Source organism: Amblyomma maculatum, chromosome 11, assembly GCF_055883805.1.
Source record: "Amblyomma maculatum isolate TAMU_Amacu chromosome 11, ASM5588380v1, whole genome shotgun sequence".
Taxonomy (NCBI): domain Eukaryota; kingdom Metazoa; phylum Arthropoda; class Arachnida; order Ixodida; family Ixodidae; genus Amblyomma; species Amblyomma maculatum.
The window spans coordinates 100,984,001-101,008,808 of NC_139354.1; the positions used below are offsets into that span (position 1 = coordinate 100,984,001).

Sequence of the window (24,808 nt, forward strand, 5' to 3'; positions counted from 1 at the left end):
CCGATGCCTGAGCTGAGGCAGGCCTGAGTGCACAGCAGTTTATCTTCCAGACTGAACACATGAGAGCTGGACACACGGTAAGCGAGGGCGTGCCATAGTCACCGACGCGACGGGTTCCGGTAAAGCAGATACCTGGCCCTCGCGGGAGGATATATGTGGCTGGGCTTCAAAGGTCACCTCGGGAAAGTTACACTACCGGGAAGATGCGCGGCATAGGTGTCGTTGTGGGACGCCGAGGATGAGGGAGTCTAGTAGTTGCACAAATATGGTCAAACACTGCAGAGACGGACCATAGTCACCTGGCCTGGCTGAAAACTGCGACATCAAAAAACAGTCAGCATCTAAGGTGGAGCTTGCTTCTACTGCAGTATAATTTTGACAGTATAACCTGACAAAAGGGCAGGTTATATGGGAATGCCTGCCGAGTTAAAGGAGTAACGTTCAGTAGTCTCGAGATTGTCTCAGACAGAGCACGGTTCATGGTTGTTGGACCGGCAGCCAGGCCATGAACGCTCGCACCTCGTTAGGTGTTGCGTAAGCTCAGATGATGAAATAAAGGCAGGATGATGGTTGGTAACCTCAGGTGATGCTCTTTAGGTGGACAGCGGTGCCTTCGCAGGCCTGCGCCTGAGGAGGACGCATCATCGCACATAAAAGTCTGAGCTGGAACCTCTGAAAGCACGCGGTGGGCTGCCACGGGAGCGAACGGTCCCCTTGATTTGACTCAGCGAACAACCCGGGCTTGTGGTTGGTACAGGATATGAAACCAAGTCTATTCTGGAGGAGCCCCAGATTCGCCCCCCACGTTGCATTTTCACCTGTCTCTGCGTCGGTGCCCGGGTGTGCCCAATAAGTGAGTTGCATTCCCACGAGGCGGGCTCGCATATTCGAAGGATCTTGCTGCTCTATCTGTATTTGCCAGAAAGGCCCTACGGGTAACCCAGAAAAATGAGAAAGCCATGAAAAAAGTCGCTGTCCCCAAATCGCTTCAAACCAATTATAAACCACCCCATATTCCTACTTCCCATTTCCTATTCTCCCATCTCAATCTTCCACTTCCCAAGGGAAATCAGGCCATCTCCGCGGGCCCGTACACCTAGCTTTGGATAGCTGTAGTAGCATCCCCCCTTTATATTTGTTACTTCCATAATTAAACGTTTTTCGGATGGACCTGTTCATTTATACCGCCGATTCCGGATCTTTCTGTACTCACGAAATAGTAGTGGTGCGGGAGGAGCCTGACTTTGGACTTTATCGTACTTAATGTTTACTGTTAACATTTGTCATTTTGTGCTTTCATTTTATACCCCAAACCTGCAACAACGTCCGCAAGGAGGTTAGTCGTAAGTATCAGATAAATAAATAAATAAAATCTGTGTGAGCTACGTCTGTGCGACTTGCGCAGATTGGTTTTACAGACAGGCGGGCATGCATATCCATATTCGTCAGCCTGACTATACCCACTGCAGGGGGAAGGCCTGTCCCATATTCCTTCAATTAATCCAGTCCTATGCTAGCTGCATCAACTTGATCCCTGCGAAATCCTTAACTTCATCCGCCCACCTACTTTTTGCTGCCCCCTGCTACACTTTCCATCCCTTGGAATACAGTTTGGTCCCCTAAGCGACCATCGGTTATCCTTTCTTCGCGCTACATGCCCTGCCCATGCCAATTTCTTCTTCTTGATTTCCACAAAAATGACAGTGACGAGTTATTTCTCTTACCCGCTCTGCACATTTCCTACTTCTTAACAATATTCCTAGCATTTTGCTTTCCATAGCTTTCTGCATTGTCCTCAACGAATGTAGAACCCTCTTTGTTGGCCTCCAAGTTTCAGCCCCATAGGAGAGTACAGGTAAGATGCAGTTGTTGTATACTTTCCTCTTGAGCGATACCGGTAAGCTGCTAGTCAGAATCTGTGAATGCTTGCCAAATGCGCGCCACCAAAGTCTTATTCTCCTTGTTATTTTCCTTTTAGGGTCCTGATCTGCAGTTAATACTTGTCCTAAGTAGACATATTCGACTACTTCGAGTGCTTTGCTACCTATCGTAAACTGCTGTTCATTCCGTAGCCTATTGAACACTACCTTAGTCTTCTGCGTATTGATTTGCAAGCCTACCTTTCTACGTTTCATGTATAGGTCATCAATCATTCTTTGCAATTCATCCCCTGAGTTATATAGCAAGGCAATGGCATCAGCAAATCGCAGATTACTGAGATATTCTCCATATACCTTATCCCTGAATTCCAAATCTCTGAATAATTGTAACAAAGCTGTGAATAGTGCTGGGAGATCGTGCCTCCTTGCCTAACACCTTTCTTTGTAGGACTTTTGTTACTTTCATTATGCAGAACTATGGTTGCTGTGCAGCCACTATATATATCTTCCAGCACTTACACGTACGGCACGTCCACACCCTGATTTCGGAATGCTTGCATGACCGCCGAGGTCTTTACTGAGTCAAATGCCTTTTCGTAATCAATGAATGTTATATATTAGGGCCGGTTATATTCCGAGCATTTTCTATCACCTGGTTGATGGTATAGATATGATAGATAGTAGAGTATCCTTTCCGAAATAATGCTTGATCTTTTGCTTTATTACAGTCTAAAGTTGTCCTGATTTTATTAGCGATTACTTTGGCAAATACCTTATACGTAACAAACCTTATATGGCTTTCGTAAATGAATATAATTCCAGCTCCCTTCCTGTAACATCTGGCATCTCTCAAGGTTCCTTACTAGATACCCTTTTTGTTTTAATATACATAAATGATTTACCCTTTCAAGTGTCCTTTAAAGTCCGCATGTTTGCTGATGATCGTGTTCTTTATCAACCAGTTAATAACACCTCTGATCAATTATACCTCCAAAACGATCTTAACAAGATACAGGATTGGTGCGAAACTTGGCAAATGGAACTATGGCCTCGCAAATGTAATGTACCGTCTTTTCAGCGCCGCCGCAACCCATTCGAATCCCCTTATCAAATTGCCTCCGTTCCCTTGCTACCAGTGCTATCATACAAAGATTCAGGCGTGACTCTGTGTGCTGATGTGTCCTGAACATCATTTCTTCTCCTAACAAATCCCTTGGTTTCCTAAGACGTCCTCTTCGCGATGCTTCCATGCACGTCAAGTTACTAGCTTACGAATCACTTGTGAAATCAAAACTAGAATATGCGTCACCCATTTGGCACCCACATTAAGCTTAGCTCAAAAATGGACTAGAACTTTTGCAGAACCACGCCGCCAGGTTTATTGATTCGCCATACCACAACAGCACCAGTGTATCATATCTGAAATCCCTTTCAGGTTTACAGCCACTCGAGATACGCCGCCACATAGCCAGTCTACTATTTCACAAGTTTTTTTTCAGCCATCTACAAACTGCACCCTATATGGTCCCATCGGCATATATATCTCACCACACTCTCCATCATCTCGGTTTCAGCTGTCCACGTTCACGAACTGTCACCTTCGTAAACTCATTTTTCTCCCTCCCCTCACCGCCGCGGGTTGAAATGGCCCTGCCGAAGAGACTGCAATACCAACGAATCCAATAATCTTCGCAAGAAAAGCCTACAGCTATTTATTGTCATAACGCATCTCCTTGTGACATCTCATCCAAAATTTGTATCCACGTCTTGGGTAATGCCCCTCAAAAGGGGCCTTTGGGGAAATAAAAATGAAATGAAATACCAGTAAGCTGATGGGTCCGTAATGTTTCGTGTCCTTAGCGTTCCATTTCTTACAAATTAAGATAATGTTTGCGTTCTTCCATGGTTCCGGTACCGTCGATACACCAGGCACTGCGTAACAAGGTCGCCAGTCTTTCTAGCCCCGATATACCCCCACCTTTCCAAAAATCTATATATACCTGATCCTCTCCAGCTGATTTCCCCGTTTTCATAGTCTCTAATGCTTTCTTGGTCTCATCCTTCCTCACTAGTGAAACATCGGACTGTTTTTCTCTGCCGCCAATCTCATTACGGTCCGGACTACTTTGACTACTGTAGAGATCTGTATAGAACTCCTCGGCTACTTGGACTATCTTGTCTATATTCTTAATGACGTCGCCCGCCTTGTCCCTTAGCGCATACATCTGGTTTTTGCTTATCCCCAATTTCTTCTTTACCGCTTGAAGTCTTCCCCCGTTCTTTACAGCATGCTCAATTTTATCCATGTTATACTTACTTATCTCGGCAATTTTGCGCTTATTGATTATCTTTGATAACTCTCACAATTCTGTCTCATCTGTCGGATTGGAAACTTTCATACTTTAGTGTTTCTTTATCAAATCCTTCATCTCCTTAGACAGCTTACCGGTATCCTCTATAACTATCCTGAGCCTACTTCTACAGGTCACTCAGTAATGATATCTCTGAAATTATGGTTCATTGCTTCTAAGGTAATGTCGCCACCCTCGGCTAGAGCTGATTATCTATTCTCTAGTGAGATCCTGAACTATTCTGCCTTTCCCCTCACCTCTAATTTATTCATGGATGTCTTTCTTACTAATCTGTTGCGTTTCTTTTTCAGATTTAGGCTAATTTGGGACCTCACCATCCTGTGGTCACTGCGTCGCACTTTCTCGATTACCTATACATCTTGCTTAGTGGCGGGGGTTGAACACAGTATGAAGTCAATTTCATTTTTAGTCTCTTCGTTAGGATTTTAAAATGTCCATTTCCGGTTCTTCCGTTTGCTGAAGAAGCTACTCATGATTCTTACTTATTACACCCTGCAAACTCAACTAGTAACTGGACAACGCTGAAGGCTATGGAACGAAAAATGGTAGGGGTAACATTAAGAGATAGGAAGCGTGCAGTTTGGGTGAGAGAAATAACTCAAGTTACTGATATTCGAGTGGAAATCAAGAAGAAGAAATGGGCATGGACAGGACATGTAGTCCGAAGTGGGAGTAACCGATGGTCGCTTAGGGTAACAAAGTGGATTCCAAGAGAAGGAAAGCGTAGCAGGGGCAGCCGCAAATTAGGTGGGTGGATGCGGTTAAGAAGTTCACAGGGGTCAAGTGGATGCAGCTAGCACAGAACTGGGTTAATCGGAGAAATATGAGAGAGGCCTTCGCCCTGCAGTGGCTATAGTCACACTGATGATGAGGATGATGATGATGGTGATGGTGATGATGATGATGATGATAAACCTGTTTATGCTCTAACAGGACTGATCACACCAGGATGATATTTATACCGGATAATACAGCACCGGTAAAAAGTGCTGTTATGCCATACTAGGATTGTTCACAAACGCTATCACATACATGATTTCGTTCTTGAGGTCAAATCCGCCTGAACCAAATACAAACTTCACAGGCACTGAGATAAGATCGACTAAACAATCCTCCGCTGTACGACCACGCGTCGGGATCTTAGTGCAGAGAGCTCTTCAGGAAGTTATACCCCATGGTAGCAGACCTCACATAAATTACAAAAGCGTCCGGTTGTCTCTAAATTCAGGAATAGGTAATCTTTTTCGGAGTCTCAAAAATACGCACATACCTTAGAATTAGGCTTTCGAAACAGAGCAGCAATCCAAGAGCGTACACCAGGTTATTCTGCATTGTGAACTTTGCGGTAGCCACTGTAGTATTCGTGCTGAAATGACAGCAAACAACCGTACGGCAACGCTCTAATTCGAATTGAAATTTATTCTTCAACAAAACGCTGTTGTTAGGGCGTAAAACAGCACGGCGGAACATGAGCTCCTTGTACACAAAGCATCACAACAGCGTTGGCTATGGCAATACACACATCAACACACATGTAAGGCACGCTACATCAGGTTCGAGAGCAAGAAAAATTAAGATTATTTATCTATGAAAAGGAAGATAATTATGATACAAATACTTCGCGGAAAATATTTCATTGTGTTCCTTTTATGTAATTCAAAACGAGTGGCCTAATCGCCCGCTGAAAGCCAAGATGTGAAAAAAATGACCTCGCTGCACAGAAAAAAACGACGAAGGCTTCTTAGTTCGCCATCTGATGGGGCGCGCACTTGAACCTCTGGCTCCCTTGATCGGACCAGATATCGTTCTTTGCAACACGATCGCTCTGCGTCACTGGTCGCGTATCGTCCCCCAGACAACCCAATAAAACCCTTTTCAACGATAATACTACCAGTTTACCCATTTCGAATTCGCAATACAACGCTCGTTACCGGCGGCGCCAGTAAAGGTTCACTGTTATAACTTCATGCAGAGACTAGAAACGATGTTCCGCCTACTCTCAAACACTGACTGTCGTGGCATAGGAAAGTGAGAAGAGACGATGTCTGAGGCGATATACAAAAATTGAAGATGACAAGTTGAAAAATATTTGTATTCGTTCTTTGAAGCACTTTTCGAAGGGGCGTAAGACTCCGAAATGATGATTAAAGAAGAATTGCTTCAACACGATTCCGACGTCAGCGTTGGGAATGACAATATTGGTCAAGTTTTGTTTCTAGCAGCATGTTTTAGAACGCAAAACGCAGACGCTTATGCTATGGTTAATTAACCAGCTAAATCGTGGCTCCTTACATTAAAAAGTTTTATATAAATGTGTCACTTGTAGTGCTGGTAAATTCCTTCTGATTGCTTTCATGCGGTTTTGAGAAAATAATACATTATTGACTGCAATCGATTTATTCAGGTAAAAAGGTGAATAGATATCTTTGCTCCTCGGTATTGCAGTAATTAAGGCGCTCTAGTACTGTGCCCAAGAATGCGGCGTAGAATCTCGGCCATGGCAGGCGATTTTCGATGGAGGTGAAAAGCAAGGCGATCATTTTCTTGGACAGTATCAGCTCCCGTGAGAAACCGCTGGTCGTCCAAATTTCCGGAGCCTTACACTATGATGTTTCACATAGCTAAAGTTGCTCTTGAAAGCTAAATGCCACAAATAAATATGTTTTTGCAAAAACGAAGGCTTCTAAATATTCTGTGAAATCTTCGGTGTACGCTCTGATGTTAAATCTATCTATCGTAGCTACCTCATGTTACTTTTTATAGTAATAATTGGTGATCGAGAACAGATTACGGGGCTATTAGGGCGAGAGCGACTTAAGGTGATGCATTTTTTCATCTGAGAGATGTCAAAATTCTGAGGAAAGCCGTGAGGGGAACAAAGACCGAAGTCTATCCGCTTACATTCGAATTGAGTAAGTGGCTGAACCCATGTCTTGTGCCTGAATATGCAATAAACAAGTTACTCGTGTGATCCTTGCGCTTTATTTGGCGAGAAAATTACTTTACATTTGTGCATTGTTCCATCATCACTATGAACTGAACTCTTCCCTGAGTTAGCAAGCAGCATTGAAAATGTATAGCTACGATTAAGACCATTGCGTCTACACTATTGCAAAACGCAGTGCCACTGGGTCCAAGCACCCCAGCGCAGTGCCTGATTATGGTCACATGACGCTGGCAACTGGGCGCACTAGGACGCGGCATACGGCACGCTCCGCACTGGCGGCACTGTTCGCCCGCAGAAAAAAAGGCCAGGGATAAACATTAAAAGGTAAAAAGTAACGAAGCAAGTTAGGTACATCAATAAAACCTAAAAAGTAAAAAAATAACAAAAAAAAAAGAGTGGCACCTAGCGCGCTCCGAACTTGGTTACCTGGGCACCTATACTTAACCACTAGCTCGCCACATTAACCACTCGGCCGCACCGACCTTTTGTTTTTATTATTGCCTGACTTTTGCAAGACAACATGATAGCGAAACATATTGTAGAGCATGCACAGATGACATGCGGAAAAGTGCAAATAAGTGGAAAGGAACTGGTTTAACAATTTTTGCAAGAGCCACAGTGTGCAACCTCTTCTTCATGTCTAGGCTGTGGAATATGATGCAAGTTTTACACGTGCAAGATTGAGTGTGCAGACGCTGCATAAGATATCCGGTTTTTGTGTGGGCTTCAAAATGGGAAAAGTGCAGCCGCACGAATTTATTCTGAAGTGTCAAGGATGGCGGCGTGGGTTTAGGGCATCTTTTTTTGCGGCAGATTGTCAGTAGATTTTTGTTCCTCGGCCACGCCGACAACTGGTTCCTTTCGAAATATTTCTGAATTTTATGTCATGACCGCATTTATAAGGCTAGGACTTCAGCTTTCGCAGTCTACATGCAATTGCTGCCGCTATCACAATTACAACTTCTTGATTATTGAAGCTTTGTGCATGCTCTCACGACTTGCAACTAATGTTCTAGATGCCTATGCGCGCTATTTTGTGCACTGGAATTTTTTTAACACTTCGAGTTTGACAACACTGGCCAATTTACCAACGCCGGCTCTTCGGTGGTGCTCTGCTACTATGGGAGTAAGTTTTGCTGAACACGGAGCATTAGTACAATCCTTTAAGGAAAAATGTGCGACCAAGCTTAAATACCCGCAAGCGCAGCGGCGACGACGCTATTTTGCGTGTAACTAAACCTATTTGTCTGTAAACATTTCAAGAAGCGTTGCGATGACAGAGGGCTCGGCTGCTTTATACGCAGAGTAAGAAGCAGCTCAAAAGTCTCAGAAACACGCAAAATATTATGCATCACAAGCGCTGCATGTTGTTTTTTTTTTCTCTCATGGGCTCATCGCTCGATAAACTACTCTCTTCCTTGTTTGAGTTTTTTTCTTTCTGCTCTTTATACTGGGCAATGGTGCAGGCTACGCTCGCCTGCGATTGAGCCAGCATTCAATATTTTGGCTGTGATCATTGTGTTACAGCGCCCTTACGATCAGCTGTGAAGTTTGTTATGCATAGTAGCCCACATTATTCAATTCCAGCTTTAGTTTTACGTTAATCGTCAGTGTGTCATAAGATATCAGAGGCGCTGCGGTCGGGGTCTCTCTCGAAACGCTCGAAACGACCTAACGAAACATGGAAACTCTACAAAAAAGATACTCCATTTGTTTTCTATCAGGTGCACAACGACTTCGCAGCAAAAAGCGCTTGCTTGAACGATATTTATCACATGCGCCCCGATGGTCGATTGCGAGTGTGCTGTTGCCATGTCGCCCCTGAGGGATGCTACTCCGGTCGACGCCAGAGGCCGCACCGGCTAACTGAGGTACTGAGACCGGTGCGGCCCCAGCGCTTCTCCCAATGCATCGCGGATGCAGCGACACACCGAGCGTCAGAAAGCTAATCCCAGCGTTTTTCTGCCATCGTACTAGTGCAACCAGTGTCTTCCCGTAACTGACCCAGTGAATATTGCAGACCTCCCGCATGCCCAGCAGATCCAGTGCAAAACCAGCGCCAAAATCGTGCTTGGTTCGCACTGGAAGACGCTGAAAAACGCTGGTTTTTGCCATAGGGTATCTATTTCATCTGAAGCAGGTTTAATATCTATCTTCACGATTCCACATTAGTTACTATCTTATTTTTTGCACACGGTAAGACTAGTTCAGTCTATATCACTCTAAACCTATTTGCATTCCGCGTTTACGTCACAGGTACTATAGACAGATCTAGATAGAAACGTTTTACAGTAAAATAAACTCGCAAACATAATTACAAATTACATTCTACGGCGCACTCGTCCTGTATCTAAGGTCACCTTTGATAGTGAAAGTTGAATCGATGCTTACCCGTAAGTCTGGATGAGAATTTCGGTCACTGGTTTAGAAACTCTGTGCATATCCGTTACGAGTACTAACACACCCACAGACCTGGCCTTGGATTTGAAAGCTTATGTCTTGATGACAGCGCAAGGATACCAATTACAATTATTGATTATTTGAGAACGCCGTGTGTGAATGCGGCGTTACAGTACTCGATTGTTTATTGTTGAGTGCGCATGTGACTACAATGCTGCTCTTTTCAGAGCCTCAGTGCGGCCGGCCCATATATGCATCATAGAAACGTGACGGGACATGCGCAGCACTTTATTCAAGGTTCTTTTGTACTTTCGTAATGTTTCCTCGACGAACGGACAATTCTGACTCAATGGGCTTATAAGATTAGCCATCTCGTGCATTCACTCTAAGACAAGACGTACCTGTACAGGCAGGTAATTGATATAAGCATCAACTGTCCTCCATGTATGGCCCACTGCCTGTATGGAGAGGCGTCCTATTGCATGCCGTGGAAAAGAAAGTTCGCCTGCAGAGCCATTGGAAAAAGTTTTTCTCTAATCTTAAGGATCTTCGTTTTCATATCTTTTGCTCTCTTATAGCAAGTGTTTTGCCAGAAATGGAAATATATTTTTCAATATCTACGGCAGCGCGCGCCTTGTCGAATCATTCTTCTGTTATATGTACAAATTGTAAAATGCAAAAACGACCTTCAACAACGTCTACAATGTATCCAGTGAACCTTATGCTTGTAGAAAAACGCAGAATAGCGTCTTATAAACCCAGGTAGAAAGAAAAGACACTTTTTAGATTTTTATAACCTCTCCTGCATCATTCAGCTTGCCAGTTACACCAGACCACTCAGTGCAACGGTTACCAAAAGAACTGATGCCCCCCAAAATAACCGTAGTCATATTTGCAATATCAGCGGTTGCTTATTTAAACGCTAACTCCAATTAGTTTTCTTCATACTGGCTTTGGCCAAATACACCAAGATGGTATTGTCGAACTTCGCCCACTGCAGCGTGTTGCTAAATCCTAAGGAAGCTTATTAACTAACCGAACATGCTAGCTTGGGCACGGCAGTTCCGCAGTTCGCACAGTTCGGTAGTTCGGCAGTTCGCGCAGTTGTGTCTGCCGGTAGTCAAGCTGGTGGCGAGGATATAGTGATCGCTACCCAGGTGTTGGTCCGTATTACTCCAATTTGGTCTATCTGCGTTTTTTACTAGCACAAGGTCTGGGCAGGTATCTCGGGAGACTTTCCCAATCTGGTTGGTACCGCAGGGTCTCATAGGAGCGTGAGTCTCTGTTGGGATTTTCATTAGCATCATCACCATCATCAGCCTGACTATACCCACTGCAGGGCGAAGGCCTCTCCCATATTTCTCCACTTAACCCGGTTCTGTGCTAGCTGCATCCACTTGACCCCTGCGAACTTCTTAACCTAATCCGCCCTCTAACTTTCTGCCACCCCCTGCTAAGCCTTTCCTTCCCTTAGACTCCATTTTGTTACCCTAAGCGACCATCGCTTATCCCCTCTTCGCACTACATGTCCTGCACATGCCCATTTCTTCTTGATTTCCACTAGAATGTCGGTAACTTGAGTTTTTTATCAGACCCACTCTGCACGCTTCCTATCTCTTAATGTTACCTCTACCATTTTCCGTTTCATAGCGATCTGAGGTGTCCTCAACAAATAGAATCCTCTTGGTTAGCCTCCGCGTTTCAGCCCCATAGGTGAGTACAGGTAAGATGCACCTGTTGTCTACTTTCCTCTTGAGCGATACCGATAGGCTGCTAGTCATAATCTGCGAGAGCTTGTCAAATGCGCTTCTTCCCAATCTTATTATTCTTGTTATTTCCTTTTCATGGTCCGGATCTGCGGATGCTACCTGTCCTAAGTAGACATATTCGCCTACTACTTCCAGTGCTTTGCTACCTAACGTAAACTGCTGGTCCTTCCCTAGGCTGTTGAACATTACCCTAGTATTCTGCCTATTGATTTTTAAGCCTATCTTTCTACTTTTCCTGCCTCGGTCATCAATCATTATTTGCAGTTCATCCCTAGAGTTACTTAGCAATTCAATGTCATCAGCAAATCGCAGATTACTGAGGTATTCTCCATCTACCCTTATCCCTAACTGCTCCCATTCCAAGTCTGAATACTTCTCCTAAGCAAGCTGTGAATAGTACTGGGGAGATCGTGTCTCCTTGCCTAACATCTTTCTTTATGGGAATTTTGTTAGTTTCTTTATTCAGAACTATAGTTGGTGTGGAGCCACTATATAAATCTTCCAGCACTCACGTATGGCTCGTCTACCCCCTGATTTCGAAGTGCCTGTATCACCGCCGAAGTTTCAACTGTGTCAAATGCTTTTTCGTAATCGATCAATGCTATGTATAAGGGCTGGTTGTATTCCGAGCATTTTTCGATCACCAGGTTGAATGTATGGATATGATGGATAGTAGAATACTGTTTCCGAAAATCTACGCGAACCTTTGCTTGATTGCAGTCTAAGGTTGTCCTTATTCTATTTGCGATAACCTTAGTAAATACATTATACTTAACAGAAAGTAAGCTGATTGGTCTGTAATTTTTAAGATCCTTAGAGTCCCCTTTCTTAAGAATAAGCATAATGTTTGCATTCTTCCATGTTTTTGGTACTGTCGATGACACCAGGCACTGCGTATACAGGGTGGCCAGTTTTTGTAGCACAATATCCCCCCTGTTTTTTAAAAAATCTGTAGTTATCTGATCCTCTCCAGCTGATTTCCCCCTTTTCATTGTTTCTAATGCTTTCTTTCTCGTCTTTCGTTTACTGGCGGAACGTCTGACTGTTTTTCCCTACCGTCAATCTCATTACGGTCCTGACTACTTTGGCTACTGCAGAGATCTGTGTAGACCTCCTCGGCTACTTGGACTACCTTGCCCATATTCGTGATGACTTTGCCCGCCTTGTCTCTTATCGCATACATCTGGTTTTTGCGTATACCCAAATTCTTCTTTACCACTTTAAGACTTCCCCCGTTCTTTACAGCATGCTCAGTTTTCTCCATGTTATACATCCTTATATCGGCCACTTTGCGCTTATTGATTAGCTTTGATATCTTGGCCAATTCTATCATTTCTATTGGATTGGAAACTTTCATACTCTGGCGTTTGTTAATCAAATCTTTCATCTCCTTAGACACTTGCTGGTATCCTCTCTAACTATCCTACCGCCTACCTCTACAGCACACTCAGTAATGATATCTCTGAAATTATTGTTCATTGCTTCTTGGGTAATGTCGCCATCCTTGGTTACAGCTCAATATCTATTCTGTAGCGAGATCTTGAACTCTTCTGCCCTCCCCCTCACCGCTGTATTTATAGGTGAAGCTTAATTGTGCACGACACAGAATTTCCCAATCGGCTGCCATATTGCATCTTGGATGCGCTCCCTCGTGGTTATACTCGACCTCGGGCAACATTTCATGGTCATACGGAACACAGCACTCATGGAGTGCTATGAACTGCAGCACTTAAAAGATGGGAAGCGCACAAAAGTTTGCGTTTCATACCAGGAGCCGTAAAAACCTACCCAAAAAGCAGCAAGGAGTAAGCGTGCTCAGTGGGTGCAAAATCAGTGTCGTTGTGGATGTAGGAAGAAAGAAAAGAAAATGCACAGGCCTGCTACTGGCTCTGTAGCTGTGCCACCTCCGCTAAAAAGGGCATAGGAAGAGATTGGCGCGCAATTTCGTAGTGTGGAAGACCTAAAAAGGGGAAACAAGAAGTGAATTATGTGACACCAAGAATGCGACATCGTGCAACCGGAAGTAGAGCCGAAAAAGAGCATAGCAAGGGATTGGCATTCAATTTGAAAGTACTGAACACTAAAGTTGTTATTTAAAGCAGACAATTAGCATGGCATCAAGTATGTGACATCACGCCACTGGAAAGAGAGCCGAAAGAGGGCAGAGGAAGTGATTGGTGCGCAATTTGAAAGTACCGAAGACTAATATGGGTAAACAAGAAGTGAATGTGACGTCAATAATGAGACGTCACGCAATCGAAAGTAGTGCCGAAAGTTCCATAGGAAAAGATTGGCGCGCAATTAGAAAGTGCCAAAGACTAAAATGAGTAAACAAGAAGTGAATGAAGCCAGTAGAAGCAAGAACAGCAGCATCCGTCTTTGCCTTACTCTAATGCAGGTAGTGCAGTGCTAATGTCTTTTTTTTTGGTTAAACGATACAGCGCAAAAAAGGTAATCGTTAAAAAAAAAACAAATGAAGCTTTGTATAGTTTTGATAATTAAAAATACATCTACAGGAATTTTCACCAAAAACTTTTCGTAAAGCGTGTCGCTAATCATATATAGAGACTTACAAAGTATATAGAAAGCGCGCAGTCAATTTCATGCTACCTCCGCAGGATCTCCCTGTGATAAAAACGCTCAGAGCTCTTAAATTGATATTCACAACCACAATGAATGGCACTACAGATATCTTTGTCTGGCAGGCACCCTCATGGCACTACTCTATAGCACGTGCTGACTACTAAAACACCATTACTAGAAAGTACACAAAACATTGGAGGTCATGTTAAGATTTAAATTATTGCACTATTCTAAAACGGGAAATGCAGATTACGGGGCTTAGGCTCTCACTCGCTCTCTTTATATATATATATAAAGAGAGCGAGAGAGAGCCTATATATATATATATATATATATATATATATATATATATATATATATATATATATACATATATATATATATATATATATATATATATATATATATATATATATATATATATATATATATATATATATATACATATATATATATATATATATATATATATATATATATATATATATATATATATATATATATATATATATATATATATATATATATATATATATATATATATAAATGTATGTATATTCTAATCAGAAAGGTACTCACAGTTAGATTATGAGTGGCGAGCGTAAGTAGAATTCGTTCGTTCTCGGTAGTATATGAACGTGGGCAACCTCTCAGCTCTATTGGCTTTATTGAAACGCGTGTGTTTGGATGAAGCGACTTAAATAGGAAATTCAACAATGTTATCTTCAAGTTTTTTTGCTCCTGTCAAAACGTTAAACAACACAATACATCCAATAATTTCAATTTTCTATCTCACCGAGCAGCGGATGCTTATGAGCTCCGCTCAGTACAAACACACATTTATATATATATATAAGAAAATGAGAGAGAGGGACAAGCGACGGTAGATTTTCTTCTGTATAGTTTACTTCAGCAAATATATTATTCAATCCTGACAAAACAACAAAAAAACTTTAGAGGTCTACGCGAACAGCTCAGCGGCTTTGAATTCAAACAGGAGACCTCACCTATACGAAACATATAGAAAAAAACGTTATTCCTGCTGAGTGATATGCGCCGGGTTAATGCTCTTGGTCGGCGAGACATTGTGCATGCAGATCGTTCATGGATGTAGCGCTCCTAGACGCCTGTAAAGATATACACTACACAATACATATATACTTATCTTCTCCCGGAAAAAGTCCTAACGCAGAGACTAAAAATGAAATCGACTTTATAATGTGTTCAACCCCCGCCATTGTGCAGGATGTAGAGGTAATCGGGAAAGTGCGATGCAGTGACCACAGGATGGTGAGGTCCGGAATTAGCCTAAATCTGAAGAAGGAACGCAATAGATTAGTAAGAAAGAAACCCATCAACGAATTATCGGTGAGGGGGAGGGCAGAAGAGTTCAGGATCTTGCTACAGAATAGGTATTCAGCTCTAGCTGAGGATGGCGATATTACCCTAGAGACAAGGAAAAATAATTTAAGAGATATCATTACTGAGTGCGCGGTAGAAGTAGGCGGTAGGATAGTTAAAGAGGATACCAGTAAGCTGTCTAAGGAGACGAAAGATTTGATTAAGAAACGCCAGAGTATGAAAGCTTCCAATCCAACAGACCAGATCGAATTGGCCGAGATATCAAAGATAATCAATAAGCGCAAGGGGGCCGATATAAGGAAGTATAACATGGAGAAAATTGAGCATGCTGTAAAGAACGGGGGAAGCCTCAAAGCGGTAAAGAAGAAATTGGGCATAGCCAAAAGCCAGATATATGCGATAAGGGACAAGGCGGGCAACGTCATTACTAATATGGACGAGATAGTCAAAGTAGCCGAGGAGTTCTATACAGATCTCTACAGTAGCCAAAGTAGTCAGGACCGTAATGAGATTGGCGGTAGGGAAAAACAGTCAGACGTTCCACCAGTGACGAAGGACGAGGTCAAGAAAGCACTAGAAACAATGAAAAGGGGGAAATCAGCTGGAGAGGACCAGATAACTACAGATTTGCTGAAGGACGGGGGGGATATCGTGATAGAAAAACTGGCCACTCTGTATACGCAGTGCCTGGTGTCATCGACGGTACCGGAACCATGGAAGAATGCAAACATTATCCTCATTCACAAGAAAAGGGACTCTAAGGACCTTAAAAATTACAGACCAATCTGTTTACTGTCTGTTACCTATAAGGTATTTACTAAGGTAATCGCTAATAGAATCAGGACAACCTTAGAATGCAATCAAGCAAAGGATCAAGCAGGGTTTCGGAAACGGTACTCTACTATCGATCATATCCCTACCATCAATCAGGTGATAGAAAAATGCTCGGTTGAAACCTCGGCGCTGATGCAGGCATTGCGAAATCGGGGAGTAGACGAGCCGTACGTGAAAGTGCTGGAAGATATATATAATGGCTGCAAAGCAACCCCAGTTCTGCATAAAGAAAGTAACAAAATTCCCATGAAGAAAGGTGTTAGGGAAGGAGACACAATCTCCCCGGTACTATTCACAGCTTGTTTAGAGGAAGGATTCAGAGACTTGGAATGGGAGCAGTTAGGGATAAGGGTAGATGGAGAATACCTCAGTAATCTGCGATTTGCTGATGACATTGCCTTGCTAAGCAACTCGGGGGATGAACTACAAATAATGATCGATGACTTAGACAGAAAAGTAGAAAGGTAGGCTTGAAAATCAATATGCAGAAGACTAAGGTAATGTTCAACAGCTTCGGGAAGGAACAGCAGTTCACACTAGGCAGCGAAATACTGGAAGTAGTAGGCGAATATGTCTACTTAGGACAGGTAGTAACCGCAGACCCGGACCATGAAAAGGAAACAATAAGAAGAATAAGATTGGGATGGAGCGCATTTGGCAAGCACTCGCAGATTATGACGAGCAGCTTACCGGTATCGCTCAAGAGGAAAGTATACAACAGTTGCAACAGTTGCCTGTACTCATCCTATGGGGCTGAAACGTGGAGGCTAACCAAGAGAGTTCTACTTAAGTTGAGGACAACCCAGAGGGGCTATGGAACGAAAAATGGTAGGGGTAACATTAAGAGATAGAAAGCGTGCAGAGTGGGTCAGAGAAATAACTCAAGTTACCGACATTCTAGTGGAAATTAAGAAGAAGAAATGGACATGGGCAGGACATGTAGTGCGAAGAGAGGATAACCGATGGTCGCTGAGCGTAACAAACTGGATTCCTAGGGAAGGAAAGCGTAGCAGGGGGCGGCAGAAAGTTAGGTGGGCGGATGAGATTAAGAAGTTCGCAGGGGTCAAGTGGATGCAGCTAGCACAGAACCGGGTTAAGTGGAGAAGTATGGGAGAGGCCTTCGCCCTGCAGTGGGTATAATCAGTGTAATGATGATGATGATGATGTCGTCTCCTCGGGTGTGTGGAAAGGCTTGCCTATGCTCAAACGCCGAAGAGTTGCAGTGACGCTATGACGTGCATGATCCCTGCAACACTGCCCATGTTGGAATCTAATTCTGCCAAATGGGGATCATCTTCAGCGGGCAGCGGGAATTTCGAAATTACGCTTCGCACATCAGATCTGAAGCGTGGTTCAGGTGCTTCTCTCGAACGCACATGCCTGCAAAAAGGGGAGCGGAAACCCGGACGCTTTTACTTTATTTCGGTGGTGCTTTTCAAGCCAACCTATTCACGCATCCGAGAAACGCGTTGTAATGAATATAGTCATAAGTGGTGGCTTTAATGCTAAACATTCTGGGGTATAAAGGTGTGGTCTCCTTGAACCGACGTAAAGGCAGATATCAAAACAACGACCATTATAGAGAAAAACACCAAAAATGAGGCTAGTCAGCATTGCTAAATTTGAGTCCAACTGTCCGAATACGGTACGAATATCTCTAAAATGTGAGGCCAACAAATTTTTCATTATCACCCACTCTACCACTGCAGCGTCTCTCATGCCCAGAGGCGCTATTAGAAGTTTAAACTTTTTAATACAAACAAAATATATTGCCACTAATCATTCAAATTTTCAGTTTTTCTTCACCGCTTGCATGCGGAATGGCCAATTTAATGTCACAGTCCGATTTTGTGCGCTAAGTAGCGGGAAAAACACCTTTCTCAGTTTAGTTACAACGCAAGATGCCAGAGATTAGCATTGAACAATTGTAGTCAAGAAAAACTATTTTCTTATTCTATTGGAATTTTTCCCTATACCTTGGCTCGTTTACTTAGACGTTTCTGCGCTTACAGTAAATTAAGCACAGCAATATGCAACAGGCACCATCTGATGGACTATAGAGAAGCATGTCTGCGGTTACCGCATCACCGAAAATTTAAGCTTTTTTTTTCTTTTTTACGTTAGCAAGTAAGCCGAACAAACAGCTCATTCGCTTCAACGCCAGCCTCTTTGCCATTGCAACCTACACGTGACATCATCCAGGTTCGGGAGGCAAGCGCCCTCTCCATAGTGTATGCTTCTGTTTGAACTCGGCACTGGTATATATTTTTTTTAGGGGGAGGCTGTTCCTTGCAAGGCCGGCAAAAACTGTCTGTTATACGCCTCGAATAAGAAACGGAACGTTAATTTCCATGGACGTGTCCCAAACTGCACGATGAAAAATCAGCTCCATTGCTTCTACCTCCATATGCTTCATTGCTTCTAGCGTGCTCTCTTCTCTAATCCGGTTATTGAGACAGGAGAACGCGCTATGGCAATATTGGATAAGTCTGGCACTAATCTCGCTGGGCACTGCCAAGACTGCGTTGATTGTAGAGACCAAAACTGTCCGGCTGACCTTTACGATATTAAGGTTATGAAAAGGATGAAGGACAAGTTAGCAAAAGAAATATGTGAAGCATATGCAATCTGCGACTTGGGAGATCAATGTGTCAGTATGCCATCAGTGGTTTTGTAGAAGAAATAATTGGAATTTTTGCTCAAACAGGCAGGATGTTCAAGACAAGGAAGACAGCTGCAGACGTGAAATGAAGGGAGATGTGCGGATTCTTGTTAATATATTTGTCAGTGCAGCGGTGTCCTTGTGTGTGGGTGTGTGCTTCTTATGCTTTGTGTTTTTATCTGCTCTGCTGCCTTCTTCCAAGAGAAGTGTGATAGATTTTGCGCATTTTACATTCTGGTAAACAATTATTAAATTCACACTTCAGAGCTCAAGTGGAAGACGTGGCCATACATGGTACACGCTGCAGAGACAATAATTAGTGAATAATGCAACCGCCCACACCGAACTGCAGGGTAAGGTGTGCAGTAACCGATAATTCACAAACTCACATAGAAAACATCATATTTTGATGTAGTTACCATATATACGCCTGTTTTAATAGTTCAGATCTCTAGCCGATCGTCCCTTCGCTTTTGAGGAAGGCTTCACGCGGATCTAGCTCACCCTCGTTTTCCTTTGAAACATATACTGCTAGAAATTCAATGAGAACCTTGCTAACTTTGGCTATAGCGATTTCAAGTCAGTTTAAAGTATTCGCGAAGGTTCTTTCTCGTCTACTGCTTGTGGCATTAGTCTCTTCGCTGCGCCAGGTTTCTATGGGCCCAGGCGCTGCCTCCCGCAATTTCCCAACAACTTAATGGCTCTATTCATTTCTCCGACCACAAAGCTTCCTTCATAACGGTCCACAACTCTTAGCGGAGTGTTTGCTGAAGGAATTCAAAAATAAAATAGTTGTTTTTAATTGTACATACACGTCTTGCTTCGAATCGTTGCCTCAATATATCGGAAAAGATAAAACAGCCCCCTGTCTCCCGACACATCCGGGACAACCTTAACGTACAACCCGTACCTAAAAATATGAACCTGCTCACCACAAGGCAAGACGATAAGCTCGAGCCAAGGCGTTACATAAAGCCCACGCGACTGGCACCAAAGCGGCCTACGTAGTCGCTGCTGAATACAGTCACCCCCCGGTATATGCCATCAGTGTGATTTCTTATAACTTCAAACACATAGTTTCTGCCTCTGTCAAAGCGAAAACGTCGACAGAAGCCGAAGAGGCAGCAATAGCACTAGCCATCTCCTCTACAACTGCCGCTCATTTTCAGTGATTTTAAAATGGCCATTCAAAATTTCGCAAGAGAGAAAATACACCAATTCGCTCATCAAGTCCTACCCTCTGGTTCCAGAGCTCCTCGACCCATTCACATTGTCAGGGTACCAGGCCATGCAGGCAACCACGGTAACGAGGCAGCTCACTCAACTGCTCGAGCGCACGTCAACCGAGCGGCGCATAACGAAGACTGGGGAAGCACGCGAGATAGACTTCTAACCTATCACGATATAAAACTTCATTACCGGGAACAACGACTCTTATATCCCCACCTCACACCTCTCTCTCAAAACCCCAACAAATAATCTGGCGACAGCTACAACCCAAAACCTTTGCCTCCAAAGCTTGGTTGGCCTTGGCACACCCGTGCCGGTACGACCCGACGTGCTCTCTATGTGGCGCACCTAGAGCCACCTTCAATCACATAATGTTTCTATGCGAACATTTGAAGTCACCGCCCCAATGGGCTCTCACGGACCAAGAGGGTTGGGAGATCGCGGTCTCCAGCTCGGACCCAGCAGCGCAAAAGATGCTGGTTGACTGGGCTGAAGCGGTGCGTCGCTGCCAGGCACGGCCTGACAGACACCAGCCGCGATCAGGAACCACCTCTACTATTGTAGTGTACCCTGGTTCTCACAATAAAATGCGGTTCCACCGCATTTTATCTGTTGTAGGCCGTCATTGCACCCGCCACCGCTTAGTTCGTGGACGGCGGCTGTTGCGGCGCGCTCTTTCTATCCCTCTTTTTTTTTCGTTCTTCTCTACGTTCTCTCCTGTCCGCACGAGGCAACGGAGGTGGCTCAGCTACAGAACCAGTAGCTGGAGCAGGCCCGTGCATTTTCTTTTCCTTCTTCCTACAGCCAGAACACGTTCTGGAAAGGCTCATGCCGCCTTCCATCTCATCGCATCTGCTGCACCAATTCTGTGCGCATAATTTTAGCGCATAATTTTCAAATTCTTTGTTATGTCTAGCTGTTCTCCTTCTAAGATTATGGTTACATTTTTACTTCTTTAGTCTGCGCTCTATTGCATGAATCGCCTGGTAACGTCATGACCTGTCATGACGGTACATCGTGCGTCCCTTTTAGAACACAACCAGCATTTCATTGCACGCATCAAAGTTCACCGGCGTTCTATATTTCTTTTACAGGAAAGGAAAGGCTAGTATCTGTCAATCGCGGAATCTTACTATTAACCTCACTGTAGACAAGGGCTATTATGAAGAGCATTTCTCGATCCGGGGCGTGGCGGTGGTTTGGAGGTGGCTTCGCCGGCTTATCACTGGCAAATTGAATTGTAGGCCAAACTATGTGCTACCACCATGGCGGTCTCTGAAGAGAGAGTGCTTGCAACACTCAATGTACCGGGTGTTAGGTGGCGCCAGAGACAGATGAAACTTCTCCGACGTTTGCACAGCAGGTGTCTAGAAATTGTGGCAGTCCAAGAGACGAAGATAAAGAGCGAGGAGGAGACCGAGAGGGCACTATAGTCCTTTTTGGAAGATTTTAATGTCGTTTTCGCACATGCTGTGGGCTTGTCGGCAGGTCGTTTTCCGTTTCTGCGAGAGACACTGCCTTGTTCTGGCTTAACTTATAATATCAACGCCGAGGGCCCGTTGATATGTTGCGATCTTCTACTCTTGAGGAAGCCATGGCGGATGATTACCATTTCACGCATTTAATACTGTGAGTCAGTGCATAAGTTTCTTTGACTACATAGCCAGCTTACTGAACTGTAACCGACATCTTGTGCTAATGGGCGACTTTAACTGCTTGTTTGCAACCCCAGGAATCGTTCTAATTCAGGAGCACGCAGTGACAGGAGCGGTGAACTTTTGTTCCGTGTTACAGAGGATGCTGGACTAGCTGATACAGGAGAGCCCTGCCGTGCTTCTAGATCATTTACCCACATTCAAGGGCATTCTCACGCTCGTCTAGATTGGATTCACGCATCTTGTACATTAGTTTGTCGTGGGCTTGTATGCGAAACTTTGCCGGTTTTGTTTTCTGATCACTGCATTGTGGCGGGCCGGCTCGGTGGCAATGAATATTCAAACATTAGGACGCAGTGGAAACTTTGGAAGTGAAACTCATCAATGGTAAATGAGCAAGAATTTATTACTCGTGTGCGCTGAAAGCTCCAGTCATGTATTTCCGGAAGTCTGCCCTTGTTCGCCGCTTGCAAAATATTGAAGCAGGCAGTACGTGCGATAGCATTTGAACTTGGCTCAATTAAATATTCATACGAGAAACATCAGGGGCAGGCACTTAAGAAAAGCTTGTGCAAACTTTATGAACTAGAATGCGAATCCCCTGGATCTTATACGGACAAAATTGCTAGTGTCAAAAGTTAATTACAAAGGCATGATGCGGAACGATACAAGGGTGCCTTAATTCGATCTGGTGTCAAGGGTGCTTTGCACTGCGAACGCCCGACGCGGCAAGCTTTGCTTGATGAACGTCATCATGTCATTGGAAAGCTGATTCCGGGATTAATGGGTAATGGCACATTGGTTACGAGTACGAATGAGATTACGTCCGTATTCGTGTATTATTACTCGAAGTTTAGTGCAACACCTCCTGTGAAAAATTCTGACATTATCTCTCGTTTCACAACCCGGTTGACCCCTTTATTAAAAGATGACCGTTCCTTAATTTGTGGCTCTTTCACGCAGCATGAGGTAGAAGCGGCAATTGATCAATTACCTCTCTCAAAAACACCTGGGGGTGATGAAATTTCCTCTGAATTTTACAAAGCTTTTAAAACTGTTCTTGATCCTATCCTGCTAGATCTCATAGGGATGAGGCTTCATATAGAGGCCCTTCCCAAGACATTTACAAAATGTCTCACAGTCTTTAATCCACAGAGTACTGATGAAGAAAAATTCCGCTCAATGGAAGGCTATACACCAATCGCGCTTGCAAATGTAGATTACATGATTTTCGCCAAAATTTTATCAAATTTCCAACAGGTGGCAATATCGGTTCTCATTCGCCTTCACCAGACGTGGGCTTGGGGAGCCGTGCCATACAATGTAATGTACACATTTAGCGCACAATTCTCGAATCGTGCTCCTGCTCCCATGATCAGGTTGCTGTACTTCAGGTCGACCTCGCAGAAGCATCTGTACTTCAGGTCGACCTCGCAGAAGCATTTGATCCAGTTCGTCATTCATTCCTGTTTTTTCTTCTGCACCGAGCAAATGTAGCTTCTGTAGTACTCGTGGGGGTGCAACTTTCCTATTGAAATTGTTCGACTCGCCTGATTGTAAATGGCCACTTAACAAGCGCTGCACCCATCACCTCTTCTGCGAACCAAAGCTGTCCGATGTCTTCGCGGCGTTTTGCTCTTTACTTGGAGCCCCATTGTCTGAGTGTTTTAGGTAATAGTAGTGTCCATGAATACTCTCTCTTTGAAATGAGGTTAAAGGGCTAGCATATGCGGGTGATCTAGCGTTTTTTTTGCCCTCATACAACAAGCATAGAAAAGGCTATATCCAGCATAGAACAATTTGGCATTGTTTCTGTTGCTGAGATGAATCACTCCAAGAGTTCTGGATTTTGGTTTCGTTCGTAGGGCTCATACTGCCCCTATATGTAGGAGTGGAATGGTCACGTGTGCCCCCTAAATATCTGGGCGTTACACTGCATGCATTTAATGCAAGTGAAAATTACTGAAAAGAGCACGTTCCAGTCTTTCAGCGTTGGGTGAAACATTTGTCCCCTATCGGCTTTCCATATTCGGTCGGGCTCAGGCCTGCAGCATGGTTTTGGCGACAAAACTTTATTATGTGCTTCAGATGCTCCATCCACAGTGCTAGACATTATATCCAGCGTTTTCGCAGAATATTTGCGATTTTATTTGGTCATCAAATTTTGAACTGATTCGACGTGATAACCTATTCAGATCTGTTTGTGCAAGGGGACTCGGCTTAGTACACCTTTATTTGAGGCAGTTATTTGCCCATTTCTTCTTTTTTGATGAGTGTTCAAATCTGTCCATTAGAGCATTCCGGCAAGTTAATTTCATGAATGTGTTTCCAATCTTGGGGGTATCTTCAAATTTTACTGACTGGCCAGAGTTACTAGGATATATGCAGGAAAGTCTTCTGCATATTTATTTTCAAGCCTACCTTTCTACTTTTCCTGTCTAACTCATCAATCATTATTTGTAGTTCATCTCCCGAGTTGCTTAGCAAGGCAATATCATCAGCAAATCGCAGATTACTGAGGTATTCTGCATCTACCCTTATCCCTAACTGCTTCCATTCCAAGTCTCTGAATACTTCCTCTAAGCAAGCTGTGAATAGTACTGGGGAGATTGTGTCTCCTTGCCTAACACCTTTCTTTATGGGACTTTTATTACTTTTTTTATGCCGAACTATGGTTGTTGTGCAGCCACTGTATATATCATCCAGCACTTTCACGTACGGCCATTCTACCCCCTGATTTCGCAATGCCTGCATCACCGTTGAGGTTTCAACTGAGTCAAATGCTTTTTCGTAATCAATGAATGCTATGTATAAGGGCTGGTTATATTCCGAGCATTTTTCTATCACCTGAATGATGGTATGGATATGATCGATAGTAGAGTACCGTTTCCGAACCCCTGCTTGACCCTTTGCTTGATTGAAGTCTAAGGTTGTCCTGATTCTATTAGCGATTACCTTAGTAAATACCTTATACGCAACAGACAGTAAGCTGATTGGTCTGTAATTTTTAGGGTCCTTAGAGTCCCTTTTTTTTATGAATGAGGATAATGTTTGCATTCTTCTATATTTCCGGTACCGTCGATGACACCAGGCACTTCGTATACAAGGTGGCCA

General features: G+C 43.6%; 1 long non-coding RNA gene across 2 annotated transcripts in view; it reads right to left on the minus strand.

Annotated features, from left to right (window-relative positions):
- The window catches only part of LOC146174506 (uncharacterized), a 247,447-nt gene that overhangs the window by 22,127 nt on the left and 200,512 nt on the right, over positions 1-24,808 (minus strand). The window contains exons 1-3 of one of the 2 annotated variants that reach the window (XR_014702263.1): positions 14,531-14,775; positions 13,157-13,328; positions 5,523-5,618 (exon numbers count right to left, since the gene is read on the minus strand). This is a non-coding gene — a long non-coding RNA (uncharacterized LOC146174506). Of the gene's footprint in view, positions 1-5,522; positions 5,619-13,156; positions 13,329-14,530 lie in introns of those variants that run through there. The other variant, XR_014702262.1, reaches the window with a different exon arrangement.